Source organism: Erythrolamprus reginae, chromosome 2 (assembly GCF_031021105.1).
Source record: "Erythrolamprus reginae isolate rEryReg1 chromosome 2, rEryReg1.hap1, whole genome shotgun sequence".
In the NCBI taxonomy this organism is placed as follows: Eukaryota; Metazoa; Chordata; class Lepidosauria; order Squamata; family Dipsadidae; genus Erythrolamprus; species Erythrolamprus reginae.
Genome location: NC_091951.1, coordinates 121,669,935 through 121,691,738, shown reverse-complemented (window position 1 = coordinate 121,691,738; position 21,804 = coordinate 121,669,935).

Below are 21,804 nucleotides of genomic sequence, written 5' to 3'. Positions count from 1 at the left end.
CCCCCCCAGGGGTCTCAGGCTGTTCTCCCTCCTCCTCGTCCTAACATTCCTCTTCCCTGTCTGCCTGGTCTTCCTCCTCCTGTTCCTCGTCCTCCCCCTCTGAGCATGGAGCCGGCAGAGTTCCAGCCGCTCCCTGAGGAGCCTCAGACTGAATCACAACACAGTAGGAGTAGCCTGCAGTACTGCATTCTATTCAGCAATGAGTTACTCTCAGTTAAGCGAACTGGTGGTGGCAGCGGGAGGCTCCACCTACTCACCCAGGACTCTTCTGTGCATATGCAGAAGTATTGCATGCACGTACAAACAAACCGATAGCAGCGGAATTTACAACCCTCTATTGACCCTAAACACTGGACCACCACAGTTCACAACCCCAAGCATTCAGGCTTTCCCAATCTGTCTCCCCATGTTTGGAGAGTGGCATATTTAAATGTACAACTTCTGATTTCACTTAATCTCATGTGCTCGTATGAAGAGAGAATAAAGGTGACATGTTTTATGGAAAGTAATGTCTTTGCTGAATGCCAAAATATTTAACCATCATTGGAGAAGCACTTAAGACAGGATTCTAAAAAAAGGCAATCATCCCCAAGGTTTGTTTTTGATCTTTCCCCCAACTAACTTCAGATTGTGTCCCCTTGTTCTTGTGTTCACTTTCCTATTAAAAACACTTCCCTCCTGAACCTTATTTAACCCTTTGACATATTTAAATGATCGAAACAGCAGACGTGGTTGGTAAATCCACAGTAACTGAATTTAAACAAGCCTGGGATAAACATATATCCGTCCTAAGATAAAAATACAGGAAATAGTATAAGGGCAGACTAGATGGACCATGAGGTCTTTTTCAGCCGTCAGTCTTCTATGTTTCTATGTTTGTCGTCCAAGTCTGGCATTCTTATTTTTTTTAGTTATTCCATTTTAATGACTGTTCATCTCAGAGACTGGGCAGTGTACAAAAGTAAAATTATTCTAAGGAATTCAGTGGTGGCGTATCAAACATAGCTGTAAACCAGGCTGTGTATATTTGCAAAGGGTTTCCTCCCACTCTTCGATTTAAGTATTTCTCACTGCATCATAAAGTACTGTTGAATCTCTTAAGCATTTTAAAATACCTTGTCAAACACTGCACCACTCCTGTTAGAACGCTAGACACCCAACTGCATAGAAAGAACTTACAGGAGAATTCTATGATCCATATCATGCACATATTCCCTTGGTGGTCCTGCCGCAATGTAGTCATTCACAGTGGATTTCATCATGCACAACTGGATCCAGATTGCCTCAGATTATCCTTTTTCTTTCAAGGGTCCCCCAGAGAGCATAGCACACACAGAGGCACTCGGGGACTACGAAGCTGTGAAATTATTGGACTACAATGTGGGCTTTTTTCCCAAAATAAATTTTATTTGTTTTTTTGGTCTTTCAACATCTCGTCATGAGGATTTGCTTTCTGAGTTTCATACAATATTCTTAACAACATTTCTTGTTTTTTAACAAAATTACAGTCCATTAACATTTCATTTTCAATGCATCCCTCATATTTCTTTTCCTCTTAATATCTGTCTTTAGTCTTTCCCCCCTCTTTATTACTCCCCCCTCCATTTTAATTTCAACAAAGAAAGATATGGTCATTTCCCAAAGTATATATTTATAATATTAGTATCTTTTACTTCACTTATTTCCTAAACATTAGTCAAAAATCAACTTATAATTTCTTTATCCTCTTTTCCACATCATTATTTTCCCTTACAAAATATATTTCAAAATTGCATATTTCAATCTTAATTTTATATTCTATTTTTCAATCTTCATCTTTTCTATTTTATAACTTCATTTCATGTTATTCCTGCATGTTTTATCCTTATTACAATGAACAATTTATTCATAGTTGTTTAATAGTAGTAATTTGATTAAACATGAATATTAACACTAATTATTATCTCTTGTATCCCAACACATATAAATTCATTTGTACATGTTTCTTATTTAAAAGTTACATATTTTCATTCTTCATCTTTTCTAATATCAAACTTATTCAGAAAAATATTATATTATATTTATATTTTTCTATTTTTCAGTCTTTACCTTTTTTATTTTATAACTTCATTTCATGTTATTCATAAATAGCTTATCCTTTTTACAGGATATTTTATAATTATTCATAATTATGTAATAGTAAATTAATTAAACGTGCATATTTATTCTAATTATTATTTCTTGTATCACAATAAGTTTAAATTAATTTCTATATATTTCTTATTTTAAAATTACGTATTTTCAATCTTCATCTTTTCAAATCTCAAACTTGTTCAAAAATAAGTTGCATATTTTAATCTTATATTTTTCAGTCTTCATCTTTTCTTATATTATTTTATAACTTCATTTCTACATTATTCATAATTATATTTTATCCTCGTCTCACTATACAATTTTATCTTACTTTATATTAAATTAATCAAACCTCATCTGTTCCCCATACAAAACATAGTTAAAAGTTACCTATTTTCTGTTCTGCCGGCGTGTCTCAAGCGCCCGTAATTACAGGGTAATTAGTCCAGGAAGACACACACCACATGATAAAAGGAAAACCCAAAAGTTTTTATAAACAGAAAAACAGAAATGGCTCCCTTTTTAAATGTCAAAGGGATTTTCTGGTACACATGAGGCACAGGATAAATGCAGTCCAATTGCTCACCCAATAACTAGGAAATTGAGTCCAATTCTAAAGTCCAAAGAGTCCACATACACAATCCTGAACAGCAAAAACCACGATCTTGACGAAACAATGAATCAAACATGAGGCTAAAACACCAGGCTGCACTTTTTATCTGTAGCACTAATTACAGCAGCCCCACCTAAACACAGGTGGCCTCATTTTCTCTTGTAATAATCCTTCAGTTGTTGTCTCCTATGCATCACTCTACGCATGCGTGGATGTGTTATTAATTCTTGTTCAGAATCCAGGGATGATACAGATGATTGATCTCCTCCTGGGCTATCTGCCAAACTCCCCTCTTCCCTGTCACTCACGCGTCCTTGGTCAGAGGAGACTTCGTCAGCAGATTCTACTGGGAGCAAAACAGGCCTGCGGCATGTGGATGTCTCCCCCACATCCACCTCCACATCCCTTGGGGCAGGAGCTGGGCCAGAGCTAACCACAACATTTTCAATTTTCATCTTTTCTATTATCTCTTTTATTCAAAAATATTATTACTTTTTATTTTTTCTTTATCCCTTCTCTTTTACCCTGCTCCAAAGTTCTAATCCTCTTTCTTTTTTGCTTGCCTCCCTCACATTTCTTATAGCTCTCTTTTCTATCTTTAACTCCTTTTTTATTATGGTCTCTTTCTTTCTCTCTCTCCCTTTTTGTTGTTTAATATTGCTTCCCTTTTTTCTAGTTTTTTCTTTCTTTCCCCTTCTAATTTTCTTTTTCTTCCTTATCTTTCCCATACTAGAAATCTTCCCCTTCTGCTTTGCTGCCTTTTTTACCCTCTATCTTTCAATCATCTCTTTGCTGTATTTTCTTTCTTGTTGCTTATTTCTTGGTTCTTCTGTTTCTTTCACTTTTCCAAAGTTCGGCATCTTTTCCACATTTGTCTGAACTGTATTTGTTATTTTTTGCATTATATTTTCTAGTTTCAGTTCTAGAATCCGTGACTTGAAATATTTCTTCCAATCCCACACATTGCTTATTTTTACAAAAGTCTTAAGTGTCCTGGGGTATGCTTTCTACATCTTTATTTCCACTTGGTATCATTTTTGCCACAAAGTTTCATCCATGCTATTTATCCAACAAAATGTAAAATTCCAAGAGTCACAGCCTCTCTTTCCCCCCCAAAATGGCACTCCTACTTTAAATCAGAAATTCCTCTTCTTTCTTCTGTGCTCTCAATTAGTTGTTTTACATTTATAAATCCAATATGATAGTCAATTTATATTAAATCAAAAACAACTCCAATTCAAATACAGTGATACCTCATCTTACAAATGCCTCATCATACAAACTTTTCGAGATACAAACCGGGGTTTAAGATTTTTTTGCCTCTTCTTACAAACTATTTTCACCTTACAAACCCACCGCCGCTGCTGGGATGCCCTACCTCTGGACTTTCGTTGCCAGTGAAGCACCCGTTTTTATGCTGCTGGGATTTCCCTGAGGATCCCCTCCATGGGAAACCCCACCTCCGGACGTGTTTTTGTGATGCTGCAGGGAAATTCCAGCAGGGGAGTCCCAGCAGTGCAAAAACGGGCGCTTCGCTGGCAATGGAAGTCTGGAGGTGGGGTTTCCCAGCGAGGGGTGCCTCAGTGAAGTCGCAGCATCACAAAAACACAAAGGTCTGGAGCTGGGGTTTTGAGGTCTTCAGTGTTTTTGCAATGCTGCGATTTCACTGATGCTCCCTTCACTGGGAAACCCCACCTCCAGACTTCCGTTGCCAGCGAAGCGCTCATTTTTGCGATGCTGGGATTTCCCTGCTGGGATTTCCCTGCAGCATCGCAAAAACACAGAAGTCCAGAGGTGGGGTTTCCCATGGAGGGAAGCCTCAGGAGAATCCCAGCAGTGCAAAAACAGGTTCTTCGGCTGGCAAAAGGGGTGAATTTTGAGCTTGCACGCATTAATCGCTTTTCCATTGATTCCTATGGGAAACATTGTTTCGTCTTACAAACTTTTCACTTTAAGAACCTCGTCCTGGAACCAATTAAGTTTGTAAGACAATGTATCACTGTATTAGTATTTTTTTCTTTCTTTAAGAGGGGGTATTCAGAGCCATATATTCTTTAAATCCCCCCCCCAAAAAAACCTTTTCAAACTCCCCCCTAGTTTTAACATGCTAATACATAGCTTCCTTGTTTCTCACCCTTGTGTGCCCCCCCCCCTTCTTGGGAATTGTTTTCAAAAACTGGGAGTTTTTTTGTCCTAAATCACAAATCACTTAATTTTCCTCTTGCTCAGCCTTGTTGATTCTGGTCCTCCTTCAGTTTGGTAGAAGCCATATTTGCTGTCATAGTTTCTCAGCATCTGGTAGGAGCCTCTCACCTCAGGGAGATTCAGCTCCTGTCTCCCCTCCTGGAGGTCCTGTTTTGCTTCGCCCCTTGTATAGGGGGGGACAGCTTAAGGCCAAATTTGGACCCTCAGGCATGAAGGATTCAAAGCCAGCCATATAGGTTGCAATTCCAGCTTCCGATCTCGCTGAAGGAGGAACCGGAAGACCTGGACTACAGTGTTAAGGAGTTTGAAAATTACTCACATTTACTTTTCCTTATTATTCTGTCATAATGCCCAAACGTGGTATAGAGGATCCAATCCTTTTCTATGGGCTGGCTTAAAATAGTGCATGTACATTTATTAAAAAGGTTTTTTGTTAACACTAGGCACATTCAACAGAGATAATTTACAAATTTAAATGGGCATTTCTGGTACCATTGAGTAGTACTTTTCCACTTGGGGCCAAAAGTCTGTTCCACAGTATATCAGATTACAACAGAGATGAGGACAAACAATATTATTCTAATAATAAGCTGTCTAAAGCTTTCTTGATGCTTTCCTAGACCGATCTACAGAAGCCTTGTAGACACTCTAGGAAGGTTTGGGGGGGGGATTGAAAATCAGGAACAAGGGGAAAAAATAACCCAGGTTGAGAATATTATGTTCCTCAAAAACATTCAAGATGGAAAATTTATTGTATACTAGGAAATCAGCTTGGAATGGTTCACAGGTTGGTGCTTTCCATGTGCTTCAGGACTGCAAGTCTTAGTAGACCATGTAATCTACACATTCAAGATGTTGGACTCTCACCGTAACCGAAGCTGCGGAAGATGCCTAAAAAATGGGAGTGAGGAGGGAAAAAATCAATTGATTTGGTATAAATCATATGTCTGAAAAGCCATGAGAGGCAGAAGGTAATGTCAGAGACTATCACTATGATTCTTAAAACTATAAATGTGGTTTCTAAGAGAAATCTGACAACCTAAAAGGACTGTTCTTGTATGGCAGGATTACAAAAACAAACTCATAATTTCAAATGGGTCATGGTTGTGGTAATTATGTTACATTCAACTATTGACTTTTTTTAAAGAATTGCAGGGAATTTGATGAAAACTGGTGAAACTCAATTAAGATTTTTCAGGGTTTTACTATGGTGTCAAGTTCGCATAGTACTGGCACCTTACTTTATATAGAGAAATCTGTTAGCTTTTACTTTATTTCTTGAAATTATACCTAAAGTAACACTTAAGCTCACTAACGGTACAAAAAAATGGGTGTGGGAGGATATAGTTGGTATATACAACTCAAATAGAAACATGATAAAAATGCTCTATGGTTGATGAGAGAAGGTTAAGAGAAACAAGCTTTCTTGTTCTGCCTGTGATGGCTATATCTGTTTCTTTATTGTTATCTAGACCAGTGTTTCCCAACCTTTTTTGAGCCGCGGCACATTATTCATATTTTCAAAATTCTGGGGAACACTGAGGGGGGGCGGGGGGGGGGGGGCTAAAGAAAAGTTTGGACAAAAAAAAATCACTTCCTCCATTTCACTCTATTTCTCCCTCCCTCTTTCTCTCCCTTCCTTCCCTTCTTTCTCTCTCTCCATCCCTCTTTCTTTCTTTCTTCCTCTCTTTTTTGCTCTCTTTCTTTCTCCCTCCTTCCATCCCTCTATGTCTTTCCCTCTCCCTCCTTCCCCCCTCTTTCTCTCTCTCTCTTGCTTTCTTTCTCTCTCATTCTCTCTCCCCTCCTTTTTCTCTCTCTCTCTTTCTCATTCACCACGCCGGCAACAGAGAGAAAAAGAAAGTGAGAGAGCCGGAGAGAGTGGAGGGAGAGAGCCGGCGGCTGTTGTCTTCGCCTCCGCCAGCTGGCTCTGTAGCTAAGAGGCAGCAGCGATCAGCCCCCTCGCCCTCCCAGACGTCCCCAGCGCCCAGCCACGTGCCGCCTCCCGTTAGCCCGGCTGACTTTTCCCTGCTGCCGTTTTCTCTTCATGGTGCAAAGCCACAGTCCCGGACTCCCGGATCGCTCGCTTCTCCAGCCGGCTGCCGGAAAAGCATCGCACTTTTTCAATGTGCGGCGCTTTCCTGGACAGATGGCTTTGCTGACCGGAGAAGCGAGCGATCCGGGAGTCCAGGACTGTGTGGCTTTGCGCCATGAAGAGAAAACGGCTCGGGCAGCAGGGAAAAGTCGGCCGTTTTCTCTTCATGGCGCAAAGCCACACAGTCCCGGACTCCCTAATTGCTCGCCCCAAGGCAGGAAGCGGCGGCGGAGGAGAGGGGGCCCCAAAACAGGAGGCAGCGGCGGCGGAGGAGGAGAGGGGGTGAATCGCGCCCCAAGGCAGAAGGCGGCGGAGGAGGAGAGGGGGCGAATCGCGCCCCAAGGCAGGAAGCGGCGGTGGAGGAGAGGGGGCAGATCGTGCCCCAAGACAGGAGGCAGCGGCGGCGGCAGAGGAGAGGGGGCGAATCGCGCCCCAAGGCAGAAGGCGGCGGAGGAGGAGAGGGGGCGAATCGCACCCCAAGGCAGAAGGCAGCGGCGGAGGAGAGGGGGCAGATCATGCCCCAAGACAGGAGGAGGCGGCGGCGGAGGAGGAGAGGGGGCAGCTTATGGGGAACGGTGCTCGCAGCTGTCCCCCGGCTACTGCCAGATGCCGCTGTTTCCAGAGCTTTCCTGCTGGGCCCCAAAGAAGGAAGGTGGGAAAAAGGAGGTGCGAATAATGAAGCTCTCCTTTTTCCCACCTTCCTTCTTTGGGGCCCAGCAGGAGAGTGCTGGAAACAGCTGCATCGGGCAGTAGCCGGGGGACAGCTGCGAGTGGGAGCTCTAGGTCTGAGGCACCGGCGGTCCGGCGCCAGCAGCGCCCCGCCCAGCTGGAGCTTCCCTAGGCTTCGCGGCACACCTTGCTGTGTCTCGCGGCGGCACACCGGTTGGGAAACGCTGATCTAGACCACCTTTGCAGAAATTCTAATTTATAATCACATAAATGAATTATTAATGGTTTTTATCATCCCAACATATTTGGGGTGCATTTTGGCTGATTTTCTAAATACCTGCAACAATGCATCAGAGATATTCAAGAAGTATATTATGGAGAGACATCGATGGTTTTGCTGTTTTAGAAAATGTGAGAGAACAATGTGGTATGATTCCTCATGGAAAAACAGGCACCCATAAAGTGTTCCCAAATCACGACAACTCACAATCGGTACTAAGTTCATTGAAGCGGAAAACATTTTTCATCCTAGTTACAACCCCAACAACTCAGCCTCGGCATTCAATATTTCCGATAACAAGGCTATGTGAACCTGTGATCTAAATCTCTGAATATGAAGAGACCAACATTTTCCCTTTGAGTTTGTTTGGGCCAGTTTCTTCTGAGAATCTTGAAATAAAAACTAATTTCACAGGGCACAAACTGGAGATAATCTAAGGAATTTGTTCCTTCAAAATATGATCACACCCAAATGTCCACCACGTCATTCCACATCACAATTTAATGCTCATGTGCTTCCTTGAAACTGATAGGACAACCTCATACAATAGTATATCTTGAAATAAAAATAAATGTTCATATGTCTTTATCATACAACTTGTTTGATTTCTATTACAAAAAGAAGAAACAAACTTTCATGAGTGATTGTAGAGAGAGAGATGAAAGAAAGAGAAAGAAAAGTGCTAGATAATTGAGAAAGATGATAAATATTAAAGTTTTAATAGGTAACAAGGAATAGTGAAAATGGGTGGATCTGCTCTTCATACAGCCAAATGATAATCATTATTATTATTTCAATAGCAGACCTCTACTAAATCAGGCAATTTAGCCCACATTTCTTTAATATGATTCTACCCTGTGCTGCTATGCAGCTGGGTCTAAGACAACTTGCCATGTCTGACTGCCACAGCTGACTCAGGGCAGCCAACTTGTCACATGATCAATTCACCACAGGATAACTTGCTGCAGAACAAGAGTTACAGTGAAGAAATAGCAATAGCAATAGCACTTAGATGTGTATGCAACTTCACAGTACTTTAACAGCCCTTTCTAAGCAGTCTACAGAGTCAGCATATTGCTCCCAACAATCAGGGTCCTCATTTTACCGACCTCGGAAGGATGATGGGCTGAGTCAAAGGAGTGGAATAGAATCATTAAAGAAAAGATGCCAAACAAGGGACAAAATGAAATGTGAATGATAAAAATTAAAATAATTTTTAAACTATCTTAAATAATTGGATTGTCCGGCAGCAAGTTGGCTGTGGTGAGTTAGACATGGTGAGTTGGCTGTGGTGAATTTGTCCCATTCCAAATGCAGCCACTCTGTTAGATTAGATGAAGCTATAAAATACATATATTCTACACTCACCTGTTGCCCTTTTCAAACAGAAATTCCCATGACAGTATATCAGTAGCTTAATTGAAAGCCTATTAAAGATGCTAATTATTAATTTGTTTTACTGGGACTAAAGTCAGTACATTTTCTTGGCAATGGTCTACCATAACCATTTGGGACATTTTTTTACTTCCAAGTTTAGCATATAGCTTTTCTGGTGATTTCCCATTCAAGTACTATCTTGGCAATCCAGCTCCATTGTGTTCTACCAATGTGGATAAGTCAGTTCAAACTGGCTGAATCAAGGTCTCTCTAACAATGCATTATGTAAATTGCAAATTTTGTTGAGTATTTACTATGCCACAGAGGTGGACGTCACATACCGTAACAACCGGTTCACCCAGCAAGGAAATGTGAGCATGTACATGTGTGCAGCGTCACAAAACGTGGGGATTTGCTCATGTGTTCCATCTATACATGCATGCTGTCAAACAACAGAATGATATAGGACACGATTGCACCTGGGCTGGTGGGTCGCAGCTTCAGTCAAACCAGTCTTAACCAGCCGTAGCCCACCAGTGCTATGCCGCAGTGGTGCAGTGGTTAGAATGCAGTACTGCAGGCTACTTCTGCTGACTGCCAGCTGCCTACAACTTGGCAGGTCGAGTCTCAACAGGTTCAAGGTTAACTTGGTCTTCCATCCTTCCATCCAATCGGGGGCAATATGCCGACTCGGAAAAACTGCTTAGAGAGTGCTGTAAAGCACTGTGAAGTGGTATATAAGTCTAAGTGCTGTTGCTATTTCTATGCAAATTGGATTAACCTAATTTACAGTGAGCAGAATTTAGGGTGAACCTTTCCTATGCCCAAAATTTATTTGACCTACAATCATAGAATATTGAGCAGTGTTCCCTGCTCTAAATCTTGAATATCTGGGAAATCTATCTGTTTTGGTTTAAATTCATTGGCAGAGTATATGTGCATAGTTTGGAAAATATTTGCTGGCATCCTCTTTATTATAAGCCGGCACTCCCCAACTTGGCTCCATGGAGCGGCAGTAGTGGCAGCCGCAGTGGGGGGAAAGAGGGGGATGGTATCATGCATGCAAACTACATCCCGTGCATACACAAATGAAGCTTTACACACTCACCTGCCCCTTGCGTGGACCAGTTCCCAATGGCTGACTATTGGGGATCCCTGTTACAAGCAGCCCAATAAATTGAAGGGACAAAATATTTGAATCAGAGAATACTGGATTTTATTCAACTGTTTGTTCAATGTTGACAGGGGTGGGGGGGGAACCCACATGATTTTTAGTAAGTGCCATTCATCTTCCTGTGATACTAAACCATGTACAGTATGTTCTGCTGAAGCAAACAGATTATTAGGGTAAATATGCATTTCAATGAAAAGAAATATTCCTATTATTTTTCATGAAACAGCAAAATTGGCTTTTTGTCTCTGTCAACAAGCTTACTCCTTCCTAAAGGGGAAATAAAGTCACAGGTGCTATCCAGCTTGTGCAGGATCATAATGAAATGCTAAACACCTTCCCTTCCAAATTCAGACTGCATTGCCTAAAGAAATAGCTGTGCATCTAACTGCCAAATATAATGAGCTTGGAAATTCTCACGCAGCATGATATTAACTACAAAAAATGGCAACAACAACAATACAAAAACCCTTCAGGAGCCTTTTTTGATGCCGTCTTATCAAAAGAATCCATAAGCAGAACAAGATCGATAATGGCTTGGATATTACAAATCTTAAAATAAGATTAATGAGCAACCTTAGAAAGGTTGGGCACGTGGGTGGGGCATGTATTAGTCAAAGAATCTACAATGGAAGAAGCATTATTTCCTAGAAGAAAAGGTTGAGATTGATCTAGTTCAGTGATGGTGGACCTATGGCACGCGTGCCACAGGTGGAACGCAGAGCCATATCTGCTGGCACACAAGCTGTTGCCCTAGCTCAGCTCCAGCATGCATATGCATGTTGACCAGCTGATTTTATGATTGTACAGAGGCTCTGGGAGGGCATTTTTTGCTCCAAAGGGCCTCCAGGGGGCAGGGAAAGGCAAAAAATGGGCCTACCAGGCTCACCAGAAGTCAGCAAATGGGCTGTTTACAGCTTCCAGAGAGCATCTGGAGGATGTGGGAGGCCATTTTCAGTCTCCCCAGACAATAGATTATGAGTGTGGCACATGCACGCTTGCGCCATTGAAGGTTTGCCATCACTGTACAAGTTTGTTCTATTCAACTCTTTAACATCTTCTCCCATTAAGGAAGGGAAAATCTACTGTACCATTCTGAGGGTTGGAGTGTACTCTTTGTTACTCTGACACCCTACATTGAGAAGGAGGGAGCTTTGAACTTCCAATGACATTCAAATATGACATTCAAATCTTCCCTCTTAACTCACAATATCTTATGGCCTCTGAGTCACTCTCCCAGATTGGAGTAGTCATCAATACATACTCTGTTCTTTTCAGAGGTGATTTAAAAATAGACCTCAAGGTTAAAATATAATTGGAATTAAAACATTTCACCAAGTGCTGATCTAGGCAAGGTAGCCTACGTTTGGAGCATTTTTTAAAAACAAACCTAAAATTTTACTGCTTCTTTTATATGCCATGTTTAAAGAGAAGAGGGACTGTTTAGAGTGTGGTGTGACTGGTGCATCTGCCAACCTTCATTAGATTTATTTTTGCCCGCCCACCTGCCCAATGGAGGGGAGGAGAAGCGATGCCAGCCCAGTCTAACCCAGCCATCATATGCATACCCCATCTACCTTGATACTGTGCCTCCATGACCTTTAGATCTTGGTGGAATCGCTCACCCTGCCCATCACTGACTGCACCAAGATTTTCTGGGAAGTTAGCAAGATGGCTATGTAAAAAATGCAATTTGATGCTCATGTTGCAATCTCCTAACCTCATAATTCTCGTAAGGTGTAGAGAAAAAACTTGATGTAGTAGAAGAAAACTATGGTAACTACAATTTTGAAACCAGCATGCCTAATTAATGATTAAAAAGCTCAAAAATCAAACACAACAGAAATTGTGTTACAAATTGTTCCCCAGTAGTGATGGGCGAACCCAACGGTGTTCGGGTTCGGCAAGTTTGGATGAACTTTACGCAAAATTCGGCCGAACCCAAACCCAAACGGGGAATCCCACCAAGAGATTCCAGGGGCGAAGCTTTGACATCACGTATACCAGCAGGTTGCTAAGGACGCCAAGGTGATCGCTTTCTGGATTCCATGGAATCCAGGAAGTGATCACCTTGGCGTCCTTAGCAACCTGCCGGTGACATCAAGGCTCCGCCCCTGGAATCTCTTCGTGGGAGGGATTCCCCAGCTTCTTCAAAGAGAGGTCTTCACGTAAAAATAAACATTGTTATTTTTACATGAAAGGACACCGCAGTGGCGGTGCAAGCAAAGGGCAGTCCTTTTGAAGGAGCTGGGGAATTCCTCCCACAAAGAGATTCCGGGGGCGGAGCCTTGAGGTCAGCGGCAGGTTGCTAAGGACGCCAAGGTGATCACTTCCTGGATTCCATGGAATCCAGGAAGTGATCACCTTGGCGTCCTTAGCAACCTGCCGCTGACGTCATGCTCCGAATGCCGAACGTGACCCCGAACTTTGCCCAAAGTTTCAAAAAATTTGGGTTCGTGTTCGGCATACCGAACACCACAAAACTTGTCATGTCACAAACTGAAAAGCAAATGGACACATTTCAAGACAAATGGGAAACTGTTTTTCCCCACTCATAATTCTATCTCAGCTACAACGATGGACACCAAACTTAAATAATCAATTTAGTAAATTACCTATCCATCTGCAAAAACAAGAAATACACTAGCTTTGTCCCAATATTTTAAATCAGTCATAATAGCAATGCAAACATTGCCAGCACATATTTGCGAGGTGGTTTCCAAATTACCATCCATTTATATAGTAAGGCATATTTCTTTTGTTACATTCATAAAATGTGCAATATGTGAAGGTCAAAATGCAAGCCATGAATGAACCATGTAATTAACTGCACTCGGATGAAGAGCCATCAAATGCACTTCAAATGGAGCAGCGTGAGCCATGCTTGACTGTAGAGAATTACATTACTTCAAGGCAAGATTTCTGATCTTGTTCATGCTTTGAAGTTTTAGAAGATGTATCATGAATGGGGGAATAAATTATTGTCTTGAAAATCATTGTTCCTGAATATAACAGCTCTTCAAGGATGATGCCCCATGTATTCCTTCTGACCACATCACACAGATACTCAATCACACTTACAGGTGGTGTGAGAAATAATTGCATTCTGTGGCAAGAAAGTAGGAATTATATGTCCCATAATTATCAGCCATCATAGCCAATGGGAATTTGAGGGATTATAGTTCCAACAGTTGGGGAACATGGTATCTGGGCTATTATTTCCCACACAATGATTCATTTACTTATAATGAATAAACCATTATAAGCCATATAATAAGCCATATAATAAGCCATTATATAAGCCATATAAAACATTAGAAAGGTGAATTATCCAGCAGCAAAAAAAGAGTGTCAAAACAGAATTCAAATAACCATACTGATTTGCAAACCCATTACATATGCTATTTTATAAATGTTTGCAAATTTAGACGTTACTATCAATCGCTTAAAGCAAGATTCCCTAATAATAACTCAAGGCTGATCATCCAACCCTGGGTAACACTGTCTCTTTGCTAGCCATCTCACTTTCAGGACTAGAGATTAATGTGGAGCTCTACATAACAACCCAAAAGATTAATTGACCCCAACTGACCTTCCATCATTTAACAACTGCTATTGACCCCCAGACATTTACTGACCCTCTTTTGACCTTCAGCTGTTTATTGACCCCTTGAATAAGCCAACTGACCCTTGGGGTCAATTCTGACCACTTTGGGAAACCCTGATTCAGTGGAAAATTAAAAACTATCTTATACCACAGTGAAGACATGCCAGACCAGAGGTGAAGGAAGCAATAAGGACTGGACTATAGTAGAGCCTTTATAATAAGAATAGACTCCAAGCCAGGGAAGGGCTACCAAAAATTTTACTACCACACTGTGGGTGTGGCTTATACGGGACACCCTGCATTTTTTTTCAACATCTTTCAGTGCAAATTGGGTACTCTGAGGTAGAGCTCCATTTTCACTACCCCACTGGGTTCCCCCCCACCCTGTTTAGGCAGTAGCCCACCCCTGCTCCAAGCCATATTCCATGGATAGACTTTAGGTGGACAATCAATCATAGTTCCTGCCCTTAACTGTTGTAGCTGCTCATACCATCCTTAAGGGGGGGTTGGACTACAGGACCCCCAAGTTCCCTTCCAACTCTGTTATTCCTTATTCTGACTCAAAATACACGATGTCATTATACAAACAAGATGCAGCCTAGCTTTCCTTCTGCAATTCTGAAAGAAACAGCCATTGAAAATCAGAAGTGCACGGCCAAGATTAGCTCTGGAGTTCTTGAAGTCTCAGCCTTTGGATATAAAGACAGCCTGACTGAATGGGCCAGACCCTGTCTAGTCCACAATTCGCACAGAATTTTTTCAGGACTCGGTGAAAAGCCCCTGCTGCTACACATAGTATTGGCAATGCATTTTTTTTTAAATCTGTTCAGGAAGCAAAAAATCCTTCCTTCAAGAGTTCAAGCAGCCACGTTTTCAGAAGCGGCAACTTTGAAAGCAGGTGCACAGAAAATATTTCTGTCTACAGCTAAGGAAAGAGCCATGTGGGAAAGCATGTGCAAGCACACATGTAGGCATTCACACACATGCACACACGTTTATATAGTTTCTCTTTGTGAATTTTTTGGTGAATTGGATTGAGCCATCAAAGGTCCTTAGCTTATTTATTAAGCCTGAAGAATACAAAAATTAAAATGTGAAACAGGTGGTTGAAGTTTCCAAAAGATTAATTTATTATTTTTCAGAATAAATCATATTTAACTCCCATTTCAAAAAAAGGGGGTGGGAGAACAGAGACCAAAATTTCCATCTCTGCCCAGAGAGATGACATGGCATCACAGCCTCCAATACTTTTCAGAGTTTACAAAAATTTAAAAGAAGAATGTAGCTTCTGGTTTTCAAGGGGTTTTTGTTCATCTCTTGCACGTGATATTAAATAAACCTTACACTAATAACAAATATTTTTTCAAGCATTAAATGGCTAAAGTACTTTCTTTTCTGTGATGGAAAACCACACCAATAAAGCTAGCCAATGTTATAGTCTTTTTCAGTTATGCTGAAATGGAATATAAAGTTCTTTTCCAGCTTTGATGCCTATTCAGCAAATTTAAGAATGAATAAACAGAAGAAAAGGTATGGATTTGTCCAAGCAAAAGGTGCATAAATTGTAAATTGCACCAAGAAGCACAAATAGTGTTGGACAGCCAGTCAGTGGAAGCCCTAAGTATGTGAATGAGTTATAAGCAGCTTCAAAGCTCTTAGCTTTACCTGCTCACAGTGACATTTTTTCATTAATATGTTATTTGCTGTGATTCACTAGAAAAATATTCATTAGCATTTCATGGTTTGGTTTTTTGTGTCTGTAAAGTGTTGTGTCCAGTCTGTTTCTTTCCAAAACACTCTGCTTTACATTCAAACATCTGTCTACTTACGTAAATCACCACCAATCAATTGCAAAAGGCAGCGTTATTTGGAAAGGTTATATTATGCAATGAAACCTTTACACCCGCTTCTCCAAGATCCTTAGAAAGAACCTGTAAGTGGATAAGAATGCTAAGCATCTGTCTGGCTGTGCAACCAAACGTAATAATAATACATTTTATTTATTTTTGTCCATCTTTCAAGGATGCTCTTATGTAGAGTAAAAAAACATATTAACTGGGACAAAACACGGATCAATTCAAGGAAGCCAAGTATGTCAGACAATAAAGCTCAGGTCTGGGTTTTTTTGTACAAAATAAAAAATGTGTATTGAATACAGTTGTCTAGCAAAGTCTTCTTAAAAAGAGAAAAAGTGCCCTATTTGAAATACACAGACAAGACTGAGGAATTTTTTAAGGACTTAATGAGAACCATTTCCTTTTTCCAGTAGTGAGGTAAAAATTCTGAGGAAAATTTAAAATAGGATTTGGCACTCCACAGCATAATGATTTTTTTAAAATTATCCATGGAGCTTCAGCAGATTATGCTACAAAAATTTGGCTTTGATGAAGCATTTCTTAAAAATATTTTAAAGCAAAACTTGCCTTTGACATTCTTATTTGGCATAGCTATTAAGAATTATTCTAATTATCCTCCTTGTATAGACAAAATGTTACCTCCACTTCTGTTGTGACATCCCATCAGTACTGTGGCACAATAAGCTATTGGAGGTTAACATTAAAAAGAAAATTTGCTTTTGTTTTTTTTTAAAATAGTCCACCAGGAATTTAAGCCTGTTTGGATTGGAGATATACAATTGTAAATTACAGGCAGCTAAAAAAACCAAATCATTCATTTTAGTTACTTGAAATAATTCAAAATAACAATTAGCCCGGTTTTATTTTTAAGCAAACAGATTTTAAGCTCTTCATATGCAAGCTAATTAAATTGTTTAAACTGCCATCGTTCAATCTTGGAATCAAAATTATATGAAAAATATGGAAGCCTCTAATAAAATCTCTATGGCAGGAGTGTCAAACTCAAGGCTGGATCTGGCCCTCGGGTTGCTTAGATCTGGCCCATGGGGCTACCCTGGAAACAGCAAAGGACCGGCCTGCAGTGAAAATGGAGCTCAGAAAGACTGTGAGTGGTGGTCCTCCCTGTAGCTGCCATAGCATAATGTTAGGATAGGATTTGATATCTGGACTTCTGACATAAATGCCTCATACACTCCGACTTCATTAGCCAGAACAGGACTGTACATAAAGGTCACATAGTGAGTCTGCATTTTCTGGTGAAATCTGCTTAGGAAGTGACTGGCCATAAAACGGTTCAAAGCAGCTCTCCTTGAATAACAAGAATGTGTCAATAGGAAAAGAATTGTGTGATCAAAAGACGCAATTTACATTCCCTGGGATAAACAGGACGAAGACTGCGATAAAAGACCTTGCTTTGTGGTAAACAGGAGGTAGCCGTATTAACAACAAAGGGGCCCAGGAAATTGGCCATGAGAGACATTTGTTCAGTAGAAGCTAGTTACGTGCCATATGTAGATAGGAAGGACTCGGAAGTTGTGTCATGTCTTAGAGTTACGTTATTGGATGTTTGTATATCACTTTACATGTACGTATAATCATTCCCAATTTGCATATTTCTCCAATAAAAGGATGTGCACAGCTCAATACTGTGTCATTTCACCCAGAGAGAAATGTGTCCAAGTTTTCTTTCTAGGATTGGCATTCGTCAGTGACCCCCCATGGCTGGGGTTGCTCTAAGTCCCTCTGAGACATCATTCCCCTCAGGGACTTTGCAGCACCCTCACCTCCCAAGCTCAGTTTTCACTGGCAGAGGATTGCAGAAAGCCGTCACAGTCGAAAACAGAGCTAGCCATCCCATTTTCACTAGCAGAGGTGCTCGGACCACCACAGGCAGGGGTGGGCTCCTGCCTGGACGGGGGGAGGGACACAGTGGGGTAATGAAAATGGAGCTCCACCTCAGAGCACTCAATTTGCACTGAAAGACGTTGAAAGAAAATGCAGGGCGTCCTGCATAAACCACGGCCACGGTGTGTTAGTAAAAACGTTGGTAGCCCTTCACTGTCTATGGAATCAAATTATATTCTCTAACACTTTCTAAAACCAAACATTCCTCCATCAAACATGGCCCTTGCATATTTGGGAAACTGATAATATATAAAAAATATCGATTGGCCTTTATATGCTTAATATGCAAAAGTATGGGAGATCTGATGCACGGTAAAAAAGGAAGAATAGCAATAGCACTTAGAATTATATACCACCTCATAGTGTTTTACAGAACTCTGAGTGGTTTACCATATCAGCATTATTTACATATGGCCCCCAACAAGCTGGGTCCTTGCTCACAGTCATTGACAGGGAGTCATTTCTCACAGTCGCTCATGCCCTTATCACCTTGAGGTTCGACTACTGCAACGCTCTCTACATGGGGCTACCTTTGAAAAGTGTTTGGAAACTTCAGATCGTGCAGAATGCGGCCGCGAGAGCTATCGTGGGGCTTCCTAGATTCACCCACGTTTCTACAACACTCCGTGGCCTGCACTGGCTGCCAATCGGTTTCCGGTCACAATTCAAAGTGTTGGTAATGACCTTTAAAGCCCTTCATGGCATTGGACCAGAATACCTCCGGAACCGCCTTCTACCGCACGAATCCCAGTGGCCGATAAGGTCCCACAGAGTTGGCCTTCTCCAGGTCCCGTCGACCAAACAATGTCGTTTGGTGGGCCCCAGGGGAAGAACCTTCTCTGTGGCGGCCCCAGCCCTCTGGAATCAACTCCCCCTGGAGATTAGAATGGCCCCTACCCTCCTTGTCTTTCGCAAGTTACTCAAGACCCACCTATATTGCCAGGCATGGGGGAATTAAGACATCTCCCCCAGGCTTTCTTATATTTTATGTTTGGTATGTATGTGTTGTATGGTTTTTAAATTGTTGGGGGTTTTTAATGTAATTTTATTATTAGATTTGTTCCATTGTTATACTGTTTTTATTGTTGTTGTGAGCCGCCCCGAGTCTTCGGAGAGGGGCGCATACAAATCTAATAAATTGAATTGAATTGAATTTACTGACCTTCGAAGGATAGAAGGCTGATTCAACCCTGAGCCCCATCAGGACTGAATTCCAGGCTGCAGGCAGTTGTTTTGTGGACCGCCAGCGGCAGCAGACTCAGACTTAGACTCAGACTCAGACAGTGAGGAGGTTGAGAATGAACATGGGTCAGGCCTGAAGTCTGGGGAAGACTCTGATGTATGCTCTGCATTGGAGGCAGAAATGGGGCGAGCGCCATCCGGCAGTTATCAGCTACATTTGAAGTTGGAGTGAAGCAGGGATGAAGAACAGCTGGAGTCTGTTCCCAATGCATGCATGCACAGAGCTATCAGGAGAAGGGAACAGCTAAGGAACACAGATTTATTAGGGATTAAAAGCACAAGGGGACACTGAATGATCACTCCCATAGGATATAAATACGAACAAAAGGGGAGTGGTGTTTGCAGGAGACAATTAGTTCATTTAATTAGTGTGAAGATCTGTTCATGATTCTCAGAGACTCCTTGCCAAGCATTTTCTTGTACAGCATTGCATTTGGAAGATATCAGCCAGGTACAGTAGCTCTCCAAGCCTGATAAGGTTTGTGGTGGTAAATTCACCTTTGAAATACTGTTTGCCAGGACTTTCCTGGATGTGAATGAGAGGAATTCACATTAGCTTAATACAAAGGGGTTTTGTTGGGACATGATTCTGTGAAGCCTAGGTCAGCACAAGTTTGCCTACAATACTGCATTCCAGGGATGCAATTTCCTTTTTGTAGATGTAGTCCAAATCATATGCTGCAAAGTCCTGCCTGTCGGCGAGTACTTCAGCTTCAACCACAACAACACAAGAGCACACAACAGATTTAAACTTAATATTAACCGCTCCAAACTTGACTGTAAAAAATATGACTTCAGTAACCGAGTTATCGAAGCGTGGAACTCATTATTCCATAGTGTCATCCCCAAACCCCCAACACTTTACCCTTAGATTATCTACAGTTGACCTATCCAGATTCCTAAGAGGTCAGTAAGGGGCAAGTACAAGTGCACTAGAGTGCCTTCCGTCCCCTGTCCTATTGCTCTCCTATATCCCCTATACCTTTCTTCTATTCCTATATCTCTTCTTCTATTCTTTCATTGATATGTTCTATTACTATACCTTCTTTTCTATTATTTCCTAGATATATTTTACTCTGAGTATATCCTCTATAACCTTCTTCATGTATTTTACTATGTGTATATATATCTATACCCACTAAAACCCTCATTGTGTATTGGAATGAATGAATGAACGAACGAACGAACGAACAAACAAACAAACAAACAAACAAACAAACAAACAAATAAATAAATAAATGAAAAATCTTTAAGACCAATATAATATAAAAGCTGGCTACCTCCAAGAATCCTGACAACCTTTCCTAAAGCTGAGGTGGTTCATCACCCAGTGATCACAGAAATGCAGTAAATACTTCTGGTTTGTTGTTAATTTGTGGACTTTCTCATTCAAACGACTGCTTCAGCTTCAACCACAACAATACACCAGCACACAATAGATACAAACTTAATGTAAACCACAGCAAACTCGACTGCAGAAAATCACAACTTCAGCAACAGAGCGATCAATGCCTGGAATTCACTACCCAACTCTGTGGTTTCTTCCCCAAACTCCAAAAACTATAACCTTAGACTGTCTACTGTCGACCTCACCCCATTCCTAAGAGGTTTGTAAGCGCACCATCGGGCCTACTGTCTCTCTCTTACTGTCTTATTGTCCTCATTTATCTGTACTTACTTTGCTTATGTTATGTTTATACTTATACCTGCTATCTTGTACATGTATGACAAACAAATAAATAAAAATAAATAAATAAATAAATAAATAAATAAAATTCTTATCCTCCCTTAAGAGAATCTGTCACTGGAGCAAAACTGCCACAGCAAGGATAAGTGATGTAACAAATAAGTAGAATTATGGTCTAATTCAGCAGAGTGGCTGCACTACCCGTTTTAATGAATGTTTTTCCTTCTTTTATTTTCTGTATCCATCCTAAGATAAAATACAGAAAATAGTATAAGGGCAGACTAGATAGATCATGAGGTCTTTTTCTGCCGTCAGTCTTCTATGTTTCTATGTTTCTGTTTTTTCCCACTCCAAGTTTAAGACCCAATTGCTTTCCATGAAAAAGATCAGGAAGATGAATTTGGGAATATGAGTCATCTACTATTCACAGCCAAAGATGGGAGCAAAAGAGAGAAAAAGAGGAGAGAGAGAGAGAGAGCTTTCAGCTGATGGAGAGAACTTATCATAATTCACTTTTATCCATTCGATTTCCAGTGGGTTTAGGCTATGTAGCACCTTGTTAAGGCTCCCCAGGGAATCCTCTTGTCAGGCTAGGCTGCTATTTCTAATGATATACGCACTTCCCTCTTGCTATTATTAGTCTCTGCGCTTCTTCCCCTATCAGAATGAAATGGCAGATTGATGGTCTGCTTTTGCCACCACTGAGCTTTCTTTTCATAAGGTTGGAGAGAACCTTGGAGATCTTCTAGTCCAGGAGCTCCCAAGCCCAGTTTGTGGACCGGCACCGATCTGCAACATGCCAGCAAACAAGCGAAGCCCTATCTGCAGCATGCCAAACCATGCCCCCTCTGGTCCAGATAATAACCTTTCTCCAGGGAACCACTCCCTGCAGGAAACTATCCTAGTCCAACCCTATGACAGGGCAGGTGTGTGTGAGTGTGTGTGTGTGGGTGAGTGAGTGAGTGATGTGTGTGTGTGTGTGTGTGTG